The sequence below is a fragment of the Crinia signifera genome, chromosome 2 (assembly GCF_055691185.1).
Source record: "Crinia signifera chromosome 2, ASM5569118v1, whole genome shotgun sequence".
NCBI lineage: Eukaryota > Metazoa > Chordata > Amphibia > Anura > Myobatrachidae > Crinia > Crinia signifera.
The window spans coordinates 348,460,391-348,474,839 of NC_139218.1; the positions used below are offsets into that span (position 1 = coordinate 348,460,391).

Below are 14,449 nucleotides of genomic sequence, written 5' to 3' on the forward strand. Positions count from 1 at the left end.
CTCGCTCCAAAGACTCAGCAAGGGGGAAGCAGTGTATGCAGGGGGGTCAGTTGAATACTGACCCTGCGAGCTGGCAGCCCTGCTCGCTGTCACAGCTCGCACCCTTGAATACTTCACTAATTGTCAACATTAACACCTGAAAAAAAGGCGAAAAACTCATGTTGACTTCTCCAGGTGTCGACCTTTTGACCCTGTCGACCTAATGCATATCAATCTTTTGGGGTAGACCAATTAACTGTCTATCTAGACACTGCGCTTGGTTTTACCCATATTGTGCATTGCTCCGCATAATGCACCTGCCACAAAGGAAACGGAATAAATGGATGTGCGTGAAGGCGTGGGGCTTCATTTAGCACTGGGCACAAATTCAGCTACATTGTGCAAACTTTCACAATGTTGCAATACAAGTGTGCAAAAGTTTTTTGGAAATGTTTTTATTGTTAGTATACAGGGAAGAAGACGGCCTCCTTTTACATGCAACACAAATACAGTCGCAGGCTTCTTTATTTAATCACCGCAGTTTAGAGTTGAGCTAGGATACACAAGCTGCCCAACTCTAAATTTGTCACCTTTTTAAATACCACCAGACTCTGCATCCCAGCATGGCTTCGTGACAATGCAAAACTGCATCGTCCACCTTAACTGGATTTGTTCCCAACTCTAAATGCAGCTCCTGCTGCGGAGTGCTCCGACCAGTAGAGGTGTGCAGGGAGATTTTGTACCCTATCACCCTCCCTCCATAGTGGTTTAATTTTAACACTGTTTACTCGCAGGTGTGAATCAATGCGGCTATATACTGCATTTAAAGTACCGTCGGATTCGTCAATGTTTGTGTGCAAAAATGTATTTTTAAAAATAAATGAAAAAAAGTCCACAAATTTAGAAAGAGAGGACCACGAGGTGGCTGGTTCGGATGCTGCAGCTGTTGTAGCGGAAACTCGCCCACCTTTCCTGATTTCATTGAGCACATGGTGCTAATTGCATTTTGAACAAAGTCTTTATTGATAGTAACTATATCAGGTTATAAAAAGGAACTATACTTTATTTTTCCTTTTCCTATTGTAAAATTTAGTGTTCCCTCTACAATTTTTTTAGGGCATCGTGCTGGCCATGGGGAGGGCACATTTTTCAGTCAGGAAGGCACATTTTAATTTTAAAGAGCAAAATGATGCGAGATATACATATCTTTATAGCTATATCTATAGCTAGATATATCTTATTCTTGCAGCACAAAACTGACTACCTATACTAAACTGGCTGTGGTAACTGAAGCACTTACCCATGAATGGACTTTATTAACCCAGAACACAGAGGTGGTGAAGTTCTAGACACGACCTGACCAACCATACACTGGGAAGCTGTGTAAATATGGCCGCCCTGATCAATCTCACTGGCGTCTGCTTTTATAAATTTACACAGGACTCCATGAGGGCTGGGTTTGGTTCAGTGGGAGAAGCAAACTCAGCCCTCCTGTATCACCAGATCCTCAGCAGACCTATAGTCTGCATGCAGGAGGAATTGATAGATGCTGTCAGTCACCGCTAGGGGCGAGAATGGCGGGACTGTCAGCGCAGCTAGGGAGACTGCAGGCAGTGCTGCCATCAGAAATTGTGGGGCCTGGGACAGACACAATAGGCAGGGCCCACCCACTCCCCACCATAATACTCCTTACATATTATACCACACGCTTTAATGCCTATGACACATTACGCTACATGCCGCAAATACCAATTACACATTATACAGTACACCATAATGCCCATAACACATCATGCCACACACCGTAATGCTCATTACATATTATACCATGTGCTGTAATGCCTATTACACATTATGGGCCTTATTCTAGTTCACTCTTTCTGACAAAATCCTTCTTAGATGGACAAAACCATGTGCACTGCAGGGGGGCAGATTTAAAATGTGCAGAGAGAATTAGATTTGGGTGAGTTATTTTGTTTCTGTGCAGGGAAAATACGGACTGCTTTATTTTTACACTGCAATATAGATCTCACTTTGAAGTAAAACCCCACCCAAATCTAATTATCTCTGCACAAGTAACATCTGCCCCACCTGCAGTGCACATGGTTTTGTCCATCTAATGCTGTGTACACACGGGGGAGATATATTGCTCAGCCATATATGGCTGAGCAATATATTGCTCAGTTTCTCTTTTACATCAGCGACCAGAGATGGTCGCTGATGAAAAAGAAACTGCCGGGGGGAGCCGCAGAGGTAATCAGCTGGTCGCAGGAGCATGTTCCTGCGACCAGCGATCACCACAGGGGCAAAAACGGGAGTCGGTGCACACTCCCATTGCGGGCAATATGGTCGCTCTGCGACCATATTTCCCGCGATTTTGCACTATATCGCCCCCGTGTGTACGCACCTTAAGAAGGAATTTGTCAGAAAGAGTGAACCAAAATAACCCCCTATGTCACGTGCTGTAAAGCACATTACACATTAAGCCCCACACTGTACACCTCGGCAACCTACGGAGTATCATCCTGAGTGTCGGGAAAACACATTTACTGTGATAAACGTGAATTATGTATCCTTAATACGAGGCAGTGATAAAGTATATTTATTATGCAAGCTTACAGAGAGTTGGGCATTTCAATCTCTAGCTTTAGGCTAGAATACAGTCTCTTTTCTACAGTAAGGGATGCTGAGTAATGCAATCATAAATTATTTACAAACACGGCGTACATATTTTAATGTAGGGGCGTACATAATTATAATTGGGCTTGTATCTTTATAATCATTATAATTCTCCACATATCGATAGATGATTGGTCATCATGGAACCTCCTTGTTAATGTAATGTCATGCCAGAAGGCGGCGATCGTTACCACACTTGACAACTCCGATACTTTAGAAAGTGAAATCAGTTTTATATTTATTTATATATACATCGTAGAGAATAGGTGCCATTCCCCAGACTTCAAAAATGTCACCTGGAGACCGGGTACAGGGGGTGAAGTGACAGGGTGGGATGAAGGGGTGAAAGGGGGTGAGGTGAAGGGGCGAGAGATGTTTAGGTGATGGGGGTGAGGTGATGGGTGACGAGCTGAGGTAATGGGGCAAGAAGTGGTGAGGTGACATGAGGGGGAGGAGGTGAGGTGATGGGGGACGAAAGGGGTTAAGGTGACATGGGGGAGGGGGAGGTGAGGTGAAAGGGCAACGGGTTGTGGTGACCGGGGCGAGAGGAGGCAGGTCTAGTTCTTACTAGTATCGCCAGGTCTCTGGTCTCTCAGCAGTGGGCGCAGCTGTGCAGCTCCTTGTCTTTCAGGGCCGGACGCCGCTGCTACATGCTCTACTCTCCCAGCGCTGGCCGCCGCTGCAGCTCCTTGTGCTCCTGTTGGGTCCAGCACAGTTCTTACCCGGGGAACCACACATTTTGTTAAACTGGGTCCCCCGTGCCTGGCTGCCCACTTGCTCTCACCCTCCCTACCTCTCCCCTGCTCAAGTTTCACTGCAGCGTACACCAGGGCCAGACTACCTATCAGTCACCGCCGGGGCTGAGGTGAGCGGGACTGTCAGCACAGCTAGGGAGACTGCAGGGCTGAGGGGATAGTTTACACCTGCTACCGTGCTCAGCAGCGTACACTGCGGTGGGTGGGTGGTAAGCAGCGCATCTAGGCAGCGCTGGCAGGCAGGGGGGGCCCTGCGGCGTATGGACAATCAGCGGCGGGGTTCCTGCGGCGGATGGGAACTAGTTCCCATTCGCCACAGGGTCCCCACCGCTGACTGCCCATATGCAGCAGGGACCGTCTGCCCGCCCTCATTGCCCGGACCCCGCTGCCCAGGTACTATCTGCCTCTCAGGGCCCCCACAGACCTTAATTTGTCAGCGGCTGCTAATTACTGTGCAGGGCACAGGGCAACAAAAAACTGTCAGGGCCGAATTCGGCGGCTTTTAAAAGGGCAGAGCGCAGCGCCCTGTGAAATAAGCCTAGCGTGAACACTAGAAAGTGAGTGTGCCCGGACAGCCCAGATGTCGAGGTGGAGCCGAGAACAGACTGAGTTGAACCTACATAATCTGGATCCCTTTACTAGTACATAATAATTAATTCTGGCTATTATACCTGAGTAAAATTCAGCATTCATTCAGACCAATGCTAGGTGTAGATCAGTCGTCTGAATATGGCCAGCAATGTGAGCAATTCAGCATGTCTGCATGCAACCACTTTCAGTAACTCGCCTACGCTGCATTGCATCTGATTAGCCAACCATGTTTATCTACCTAGAAATGCCCAACACATTTCTAATACACTTGGTACATGGGTCTGAATCTACAGTAACTCTCTATGAACCCCATTACGAACAAGCATGTGCTGCGTAACTCAGATTCATGCACAGATGAAAAACTACACAAGAAAAACACGCATTGTCCCCTGCATGAAAAAAAACGCACAGCTATTGCTATTTGTAAGCAGTTCTAGCTATCTAGTGAGATTTATTTGATCACTAGCTATAGTATTCAGCATTGCCCAGGTTTAATTGTTCAAGTTATGAAGTTATCAATGATTTGGATGTAAAGGTGCCCATACACTAAGCCGATTTGGGCCGATTCCGTGAAATCGACCCTGTTTGATGTCCCCTCAAGTCCGATGTGCACATTGGACCTGAGCCGGCGGTCAGACATTGCAGCAATGTACGGCCACCTTAACTGTCAACATTTTACAAATAATTAGCAGCTCTTCCAACACACCCATGAGGTGGCTGCCTGATGTCGTTTTTGTTTTTGGGGTGTCGCCTGTAGCCCTAATCCCCAGATGTTGAGTTATGATGGAAAAGAAGATATGCCTATTAGGTGCCCATACATGTTACAATTTTTGTATACTATATTGTATACAATATTGTATACAATAATTGTAAATTGTATGGGCACTTTTAGAGTCTTAGATCAGCTTGTGACTTAACTTAGGGACCACACGGCCTAATGAGGGTACTTTGGAGTCCATCTTTGGTAAGCTGCTGGTATTAGCAGTAATCCTAGTTTTTTCTGAGGATTTGTCTTTTACTAGCATTTGAGGCCTCTGGTTGCAGATCCACTGATGTCTTAGTGCTTGACTGGGGGTCATGCGTGCTGTTGGATCCCAATTTAAACAGCCTTTTAGAAAGTCAATAAAAAGAGCATCTTCACACCCATTTAATGCTGCAAACCAGTCTTTGCTTCCGGGAGCACCACGTATCTTGCCCCTGCGTAGCCTGCTTCTGTTTAGGACTATAGATCCAGAATGTTGTGTTTCAGAGCAGTAACGAGGGTAGCCCTTGGAAGTGAAAAAACACCTGGCTTTCTTAGCTCCTTGTAGGATCTTTGGTGGTGGAGATCCAAGAAGTTCCATTATGCGAGCTAATTGGTCGCTCTCATCCTCTCCAGAGAACAGTGGGTAGCCTGTCAGCAGCTCTGCCAAAATGCACCCAAAGCTCCACATATCGATTGGCATGCCACAGTCGCTTCTCAGGATGACCTCAGGTGCCCTATAGTAACGGGTCTGAAAGTATGTGAGGACTCTCTGGTGCTTAAAGCAACTTGCTCCAAAGTCAATGACTTTAATTCCACTGTGCCCTGGTTTCTTAAGCATAATGTTTTCTGGTTTTAGATCACCGTGCATGATGTTATTTTTATGAAGAGCCACTAGACACTCTAGGATGGAGCGGGCTAAGTTACGAACTTCATCCATACTAAATCCCTGGAATTTGTTTTTCTCAATAAGGGCATACAAGTCCATGTCCAGGAGCTCGAATGTCATGCAGGTGTGATTTCGGAATATAAAACTTTCCAGCATGTGAATTACATTCATGCTTCCAGTCTTGTCCTGCTTCCTTAGATGTTCCAGGATGCTGATCTCTTTTATGGCTTGTTGCTGGCACAGCTTATCTTTGCGAATGATCTTTAGGGCCACGTGCTTCTGGAGTTTGTGGTCAAAAACCTTTGCCACCTGACCAAAGGCACCACTCCCAATAAACTCCAGTATTTCATAACGATAAGCTACATGGTCATGGGGTACCAATATATAGCGTCCTTCTTCATCATCGTACCCTCTGTTGGTAGGTGTACCAGCAACTCCATGGCTCTTCTTTGCATTTTGACCCACAAAGTATATCTGAGGGAAGTCTCTTATCTCTTGCACTTCGTAAGCTGTCAGTAGGTGTTTGTATTGCTTCAGTGCTTGCTCAGGACTCAGGTATGTGGTGGCTTTGATGGACTTTGTGGAGACATACCTGGATTTTGTGGTATCTGAGCACTTCTCCTTCCCTGGCAACGTTTGTAAACGTAATGGTGGTATTTGGGGCCTTAATATTTTCTTCTTTCCATTAGTCAAGCTTGGCTCCGCCGGACGCTGAGCTTTATGCGCTTGATCCTTATTAAAAACATGATGGTGATCTTTTAAAATCTCATGTTTAGACTTCCCTGCTGTACCATATGAGGTACCAACAGGGAAAGAGGTTTTTCTTTCCATAACTTCTGATAATATTTGTATACTATCGAATCCCTTGTCTAACAACTCTGTCTCCTTTCAATGCTTCAACAAGAGTGAGAAGAAATCCTCCCTGATCCTTGTATAAAGGGAGTCCTGAAGATTCCGTCTCTCTATGACATCATTGTGACATAAAAAGTGATTGTGATGTCATCTTCCCCACACACATGTAAATGTGCAGAAAGTTTTCACCATATAAAGTTGCTTTAAAATCAATAGTTGATCCAAATTTCATGTTAAGTTGCCCATACATGGGCTCCATGCATGATGTGCTCCATGCATTTCAAACTAGATCACATCGCATCTAATTAAAAATGTATGTGATGTGCTAAAGCAGCATGCATTTTGAACTAGATGCAATCTAGTTCAAAAAGTACGTGCAGCACATACTTTTTGTGCTTTGCGATGTGCGATGCTAGGGACCGCCCATCACCTCGTAAAAAAGGATCGCTCTGTGTATGACACCTTTATGCCAGAATTAAAGTGCCAAAATTCATGCCACCTGGATTGAGCCAAAATTCACATCCTGGTACCCAAACTGAGCCCAAAACCCCCTTCTTGGTACCCGGACTGAGCCAAAAATCCCCTTCTTGGTACACGGACTGAGCCAGAATTCACATAAATGCCACCCGGACTGAGCCAAAATTCACATCATGCCTCACAGAAAGAGCAAAAATTCACGTTATGCAACATATATTGATTAAAAATTTACATCATGTCACACGGATTGAACCAAAATTCACCTCAAGCCACCAGGATTGAGCCAAAATTCATGTCATGCCACCCAGATTAAGAAAAAAATTAATGTTTTGCTACACGGTTGACCCAAACTTTACATACACTCACAAAGATTGAGCCAGAATTCAGGGACAAAGGGAGAGAGGCATGCATGGGCACACATGGGGAGAGACAGAGGCACATATGGGCAGGGGCACACACTGCAGGGACAGAGGCATACATGGATATGGGCTTGCATTTTCAACATATTCTTTATTGATAGTAACTATATCAGGTTATAAAAAGGAACTGTACTTTATTTTTCCGTTCTGTTTTTTAGCCTATTGTAAAATTTCGTGTTCACTCTAGAATTTTTTTAGGCCAGGGTGCTGGCCATGGGGAGGGCACATTTTTCAGTCAGGAAGGCACATTTTAATTTTAAAGAGCAAATTGATGCGAGATATACATATCTATATAGATATATCTATAGCTAGATATATCTTATTCTTGCAGCACAAAACTGACTACCTATACTAAACTGGCTTTGGTAACTGAAGCACTTACCCATGAATGGACTTTATTAACCCAGAACACAGAGGTGGTGAAGTTCTAGACACGACCTGACCAACCATACACTGGGAAGCTGTGTAAATATGGCCGCCCTGATCAATCTCACTGGCGTCTGCTTTTATAAATTTACACAGGACTCCATGAGGGCTGGGTTTGGTTCGGTGGGAGAAGCAAACTCAGCCCTCCTGTATCACCAGATCCTCAGCAGACCTATAGTCTGCATGCAGGAGGAATTGATAGATGCTGTCAGTCACCGCTAGGGGCGAGAATGGCGGGACTGTCAGCGCAGCTAGGGAGACTGCAGGCAGTGCTGCCATCAGAAATTGTGGGGCCTGGGACAGACACAATAGGCAGGGCCCACCCGCTCCCCACCATAATACTCCTTACATATTATACCACACGCTTTAATGCCTATGACACATTACGCTACATGCCGCAAATACCAATTACACATTATACAGTACACCATAATGCCCATAACACATCATGCCACACACCGTAATGCTCATTACATATTATACCATGTGCTGTAATGTCTATTACACATTATGGGCCTTATTCTAGTTCACTCTTTCTGACAAAATCCTTCTTAGATGGACAAAACCATGTGCACTGCAGGGGGGCAGATTTAAAATGTGCAGAGAGAATTAGATTTGGGTGAGTTATTTTGTTTCTGTGCAGGGAAAATACGGACTGCTTTATTTTTACACTGCAATATAGATCTCACTTTGAAGTAAAACCCCACCCAAATCTAATTATCTCTGCACAAGTAACATCTGCCCCACCTGCAGTGCACATGGTTTTGTCCATCTAATGCTGTGTACACACGGGGGAGATATATTGCTCAGCCATATATGGCTGAGCAATATATTGCTCAGTTTCTCCTTTACATCAGCGACCAGAGATGGTCGCTGATGAAAAAGAAACTGCCGGGGGGAGCCGCAGAGGTAATCAGCTGGTCGCAGGAGCATGTTCCTGCGACCAGCGATCACCACAGGGGCAAAAACGGGAGCGCGCACCCGGCGATATATCGCCGGTGCACACTCCCATTGCGGGCAATATGGTCGCTCAGCGACCATATTTCCCGCGATTTTGCACTAAATCGCCCCCGTGTGTACGCACCTTAAGAAGGAATTTGTCAGAAAGAGTGAACCAAAATAACCCCCTATGTCACATGCTGTAAAGCACATTACACATTAAGCCCCACACTGTACACCTCGGCAACCTACAGAGTATCATCCTGAGTGTCGGAAAAACACATTTACTGTGATAAACGTGAATTATGTATCCTTAATATGAGGCAGTGATAAAGTATATTTATTATGCAAGCTTACAGAGAGTTGGGCATTTCAATCTCTAGCTTTAGGCTAGAATACAGTCTCTTTTCTACAGTAAGGGATGCTGAGTAATGCAATCATAAATTATTTACAAACATGGCGTACATATTTTAATGTAGGGGCGTACATAATTATAATTGGGCGTGTATCTTTATAATCATTATAATTCTCCACGTATCGATAGATGATTGGTCATCATGGAACCTCCTTGTTAATGTAATGTCATGTACAGTCATGCCAGAAGGCGGCGATCGTTACCACACTTGACAACTCCGATACTTTAGAAAGTGAAATCAGTTTTATATTTATTTATATATACATCGTAGAGAATAGGTGCCACTCCCCAGACTTCAAAAATGACACCTGGAGACAGGGTACAGGGGGTGAAGTGACAGAGTGGGATGAAGGGGTGAAAGGGGGTGAGGTGAAGGGGCGAGAGATGTTTAGGTGATGGGGGTGAGGTGATGGGTGACGAGCTGAGGTAATGGGGCAAGAAGTGGTGAGGTGACATGAGGGGGAGGAGGTGAGGTGATGGGGGACGAAAGGGGTTAAGGTGACATGGGAGGGAGGAGGTAAGGTGAAAGGGCAACGGGTTGTGGTGACCGGGGCGAGAGGAGGCAGGTCTAGTTCTTACTAGTATCGCCAGGTCTCTGGTCTCTCAGCAGTGGGCGCAGCTGTGCAGCTCCTTGTCTTTCAGGGCCGGACGCCGCTGCTACATGCTCTCCTCTCCCAGCGCTGGCCGCCGCTGCAGCTCCTTGTGCTCCTGTTGGGTCCAGCACAGTTCTTACCTGGGGAACCACACATTTTGTTAAACTGGGTCCCCCGTGCCTGGCTGCCCACTTGCTCTCACCCTCCCTACCTCTCCCCTGCTCGAGTTTCACTGCAGCGTACACCAGGGCCAGACTACCTATCAGTCACCGCCGGGGCTGAGGTGAGCGGGACTGTCAGCACAGCTAGGGAGACTGCAGGGCTGAGGGGATAGTTTATACCCGCTGCCGCGCTCAGCAGCGTACACTGCTGTGGCGGTGGGTGGGTGGTAAGCAGCGCATCTAGGCAGCGCTGGCAGGCAGGGGGGTGCCTGCGGCGTATGGACAATCAGCGGCGGGGTCCCTGCGGCGGATGGGAACTAGTTCCCATTCGCCACAGGGTCCCCACCGCTGACTGCCCATATGCAGCAGGGACCGTCTGCCCGCCCTCATTGCCCGGACCCCGCTGCCCAGGTACCATCTGCCTCTCAGGGCCCCCACAGACCTTAATTTGTCAGCGGCTGCTAATTACTGTGCAGGGCACAGGGCGACAAAAAACTCTCAGGGCCGAATTCGGCGGCTTTTAAAAGAGCAGAGCGCAGCGCCCTGTGAAATAAGCCTAGCGTGAACACTAGAAAGTGAGTGTGCCCGGACAGCCCAGATGTCGAGGTGGAGCCGAGAACAGACTGAGTTGAACTTACATAATCTGGATCCCTTTACTATTACATAATAATTAATTCTGGCTATTATACCTGAGTATAATTCAGCATTCATTCAGACCAATGCTAGGTGTAGATCAGTCGTCTGAATATGGCCAGCAATGTGAGCAATTCAGCATGTCTGTATGCAACCACTTTCAGTAACTCGCCTACGCTGCATTGCATCTGATTAGCCAACCATGTTTATCTACCTAGAAATGCCCAACACATTTGTAATACACTTGGTACATGGGTCTGAATCTGTACTTCCACTCTCTAGGAACCCCATCACGAACAAGCATGTGCTGCGTAACTCAGATTCATGCACAGATGAAAAATGACACAAGAAAAAACACGCATTGTCCCCTGCATGAAAAACCCCACAGCTATTGCTATTTGTAAGCAGTTCTAGCTATCTAGTGAGATTTATTTGATCACTAGCTATAGTATTCAGCAATTGTTCAAGTTATGAAGTTATCAATGATTTGGATGTAAAGGTGCCCATACACTGAGCCGATTTGGGCCGATTCCGTGAAATCGACTCCGTTTGATGTCCCCTCAAGTCCGATGTGCACATTGGACCTGAGCCGGCGGTCAGACATTGCAGCAGTGTACGGACACCTTAACTGTCAACATTTTACAAATAATTAGCAGCTCTTCCAACACACCCATGAGGTGGCTGCCTGATGTCGTTTTTGTTTTTGGGGTGTCGCCTGTAGCCCTAATCCCCAGATGTTGAGTTATGATGGAAAAGAAGATATGCCTATTAGGTGCCCATACATGTTACAATTTTTGTATACTATATTGTATACAATATTGTATACAATAATTGTAAATTGTATGGGCACTTTTAGAGTCTTAGATCAGCTTGTGACTTAACTTAGGGACCACACGGCCTAATGAGGGTACTTTGGAGTCCATCTTTGGTAAGCTGCTGGTATTGGCAGTAATCCTAGTTTTTTCTGAGGATTTGTCTTTTACTAGCATTTGAGGCCTCTGGTTGCAGATCCACTGATGTCTTAGTGCTTGACTGGGGGTCATGCGTGCTGTTGGATCCCAATTTAAACAGCCTTTTAGAAAGTCAATAAAAAGAGCATCTTCACACCCATTTAATGCTGCAAACCAGTCTTTGCTTCCGGGAGCACCACGTATCTTGCCCCTGCGTAGCCTGCTTCTGTTTAGGACTATAGATCCAGAATGTTGTGTTTCAGAGCAGTAACGAGGGTAGCCCTTGGAAGTGAAAAAACACCTGGCTTTCTTAGCTCCTTGTAGGATCTTTGGTGGTGGAGATCCAAGAAGTTCCATTATGAGAGCTAATTGGTCGTTCTCATCTTCTCCAGAGAACAGTGGGTAGCCTGTCAGCAGCTCTGCCAAAATGCACCCAAAGCTCCACATATCGATTGGCATGCCACAGTCGCTTCTCAGGATGACCTCAGGTGCCCTATAGTAACGGGTCTGAAAGTATGTGAGGACTCTCTGGTGCTTAAAGCAACTTGCTCCAAAGTCAATGACTTTAATTCCACTGTGCCCTGGTTTCTTAAGCATAATGTTTTCTGGTTTTAGATCACCGTGCATGATGTTATTTTTATGAAGAGCCACTAGACACTCTAGGATGGAGCGGGCCAAGTTACGAACTTCATCCATACTAAATCCCTGGAATTTGTTTTTCTCAATAAGGGCATACAAGTCCATGTCCAGGAGCTCGAATGTCATGCAGGTGTGATTTCGGAATATAAAACTTTCCAGCATGTGAATTACATTCATGCTTCCAGTCTTGTCCTGCTTCCTTAGATGTTCCAGGATGCTGATCTCTTTTATGGCTTGTTGCTGGCACAGCTTATCTTTGCGGATGATCTTTAGGGCCACGTGCTTCTTGAGTTTGTGGTCAAAAACCTTTGCCACCTGACCAAAGGAACCACTCCCAATAAACTCCAGTATTTCATAGCGATAAGCTACGTGGTCGTGTGGTACCAATATATAGCGTCCTTCTTCATCATCGTACCCTCTGTTGGTAGGTGTACCAGCAACTCCATGGCTCTTCTTTGCATTTTGACCCACAAAGTATATCTGAGGGAAGTCTCTTATCTCTTGCACTTCGTAAGCTGTCAGTAGGTGTTTGTATTGCTTCAGTGCTTGCTCAGGACTCAGGTATGTGGTGGCTTTGATGGACTTTGTGGAGCCATACCTGGATTTTGTGGTATCTGAGCACTTCTCCTTCCCTGGCAATGTTTGTAAACGTAATGGTGGTATTTGGGGCCTTAATATTTTCTTCTTTCCATTAGTCAAGCTTGGCTCCGCTGGACGCTGAGCTTCATGCGCTTGATCCTTATTAAAAACATGATGGTGATCTTTTAAAATCTCATGTTTAGACTTCCCTGCTGTACCATATGAGGTACCAACAGGGAAAGAGGTTTTTCTTTCCATAACTTCTGATAATATTTGTATACTATCGAATCCCTTGTCTAACAACTCTGTCTCCTTTCAATGCTTCAACAAGAGTGAGAAGAAATCCTCCCTGATCCTTGTATAAAGGGAGTCCTGAAGATTCCGTCTCTCTATGACATCATTGTGACATAAAAAGTGATTGTGATGTCATCTTCCCCACACACATGTAAATGTGCAGAAAGTTTTCACCATATAAAGTTGCTTTAAAATCAATAGTTGATCCAAATTTCATGTTAAGTTGCCCATACATGGGCTCCATGCATGATGTGCTCCATGCATTTCGAACTAGATCACATCGCATCTATTTAAAATGTATGTGATGTTCTAAAGCAGCATGCATTTTGAACTAGATGCAATCTAGTTCAAAAAGTACGTGCAGCACATCCTTTTTGTGCTTTGCGATGTGCGATGCGAGGGACCGCCCATCACCTCACAAAAAAGGATCGCTCTGTGTATGACACCTTTATGCCAGAATTAAAGTGCCAAAATTCATGCCACCTGGATTGAGCCAAAATTTACATCCTGGTACCTAAACTGAGCCAAAAATCCCCTTCTTGGTACCCGGACTGAGCCAAAAATCCCCTTCTTGGTACCCGGACTGAACCAGAATTCACATAAATGCCACCCGGACTGAGCCAAAATTCACATCATGCCTCACAGAGCAAAAATTCACGTTATGCAACATATATTGAGTAAAAATTCACATCATGTCACACGGATTGAACCAAAATTCACCTCAAGCCACCAGGATTGAGCCAAAATTCATGTCATGCCACCCAGTTTAAGAAACAAATTAATGTTTTGCTGCACGGTTGAGCCAAACTTTACATACACTCACACAGATTGAGCCAAAATTCTGGGACAAAGGGAGAGAGGCATGCATGGGCACACAGGGATAGAGGCACCCATGGATATGGGCTTAGACAGAGGAACACACAGGCAGGGACAGAGGTACACATGGGCAGGGGCACACACTGATAGGGGCACACATGGCAGGGACAGAGTAAAATGTGGGTAGGGGTACACATGGTGAGAGGAAGGGGGGCAGAAGGTTGAGCAGGGGTTTGAAAGCATAGTGACACTTTAAATGTGTAGTGTACCTTGTTCTGCCCATCTCAACACAGGGCTTCCTTTTCTCGTTGCCAGCAGCGCAGGCTTTCACTCCACGGTGCTGGATCTCCCTCTCCCACCGCCAGCAGGGCAGGGTTCCTCTCCCTTGAGCTGGGTCTCACTCTTCCCACCAGTGCAGGGTGTTTTCTCCCCGGAGCACATGGACTCTGTCCCCAGCAGTGCAGGGTTCCTCTTCCTGGCACAGGGTCTCCCTGTCTACACACCCGGCACCGACTCTCCTTCTCTTTGCCAGTGCAGGGCTTCTCCTTCCCGGCACTGTCTCCCTTTCCACCGCTAGCAGTTCCTCTGCCTTGCGCCGGGTCTACTTCTCATTGGCGCTGG

The 14,449-nt window shown here is 46.0% G+C and overlaps 1 protein-coding gene and 2 pseudogenes across 3 annotated transcripts in view; 1 reads left to right on the plus strand and 2 right to left on the minus strand.

Annotated features, from left to right (window-relative positions):
• Positions 1-14,449, plus strand: part of RNASEH2B (ribonuclease H2 subunit B) — a 45,419-nt gene that overhangs the window by 18,629 nt on the left and 12,341 nt on the right. The gene's annotated exons all lie outside the window — the stretch shown is intronic.
• On the minus strand, positions 4,901-6,466 carry LOC146059460 (dual specificity tyrosine-phosphorylation-regulated kinase 3 pseudogene; annotated as a pseudogene).
• LOC146059493 (dual specificity tyrosine-phosphorylation-regulated kinase 3 pseudogene) lies at positions 11,411-12,976 on the minus strand (annotated as a pseudogene).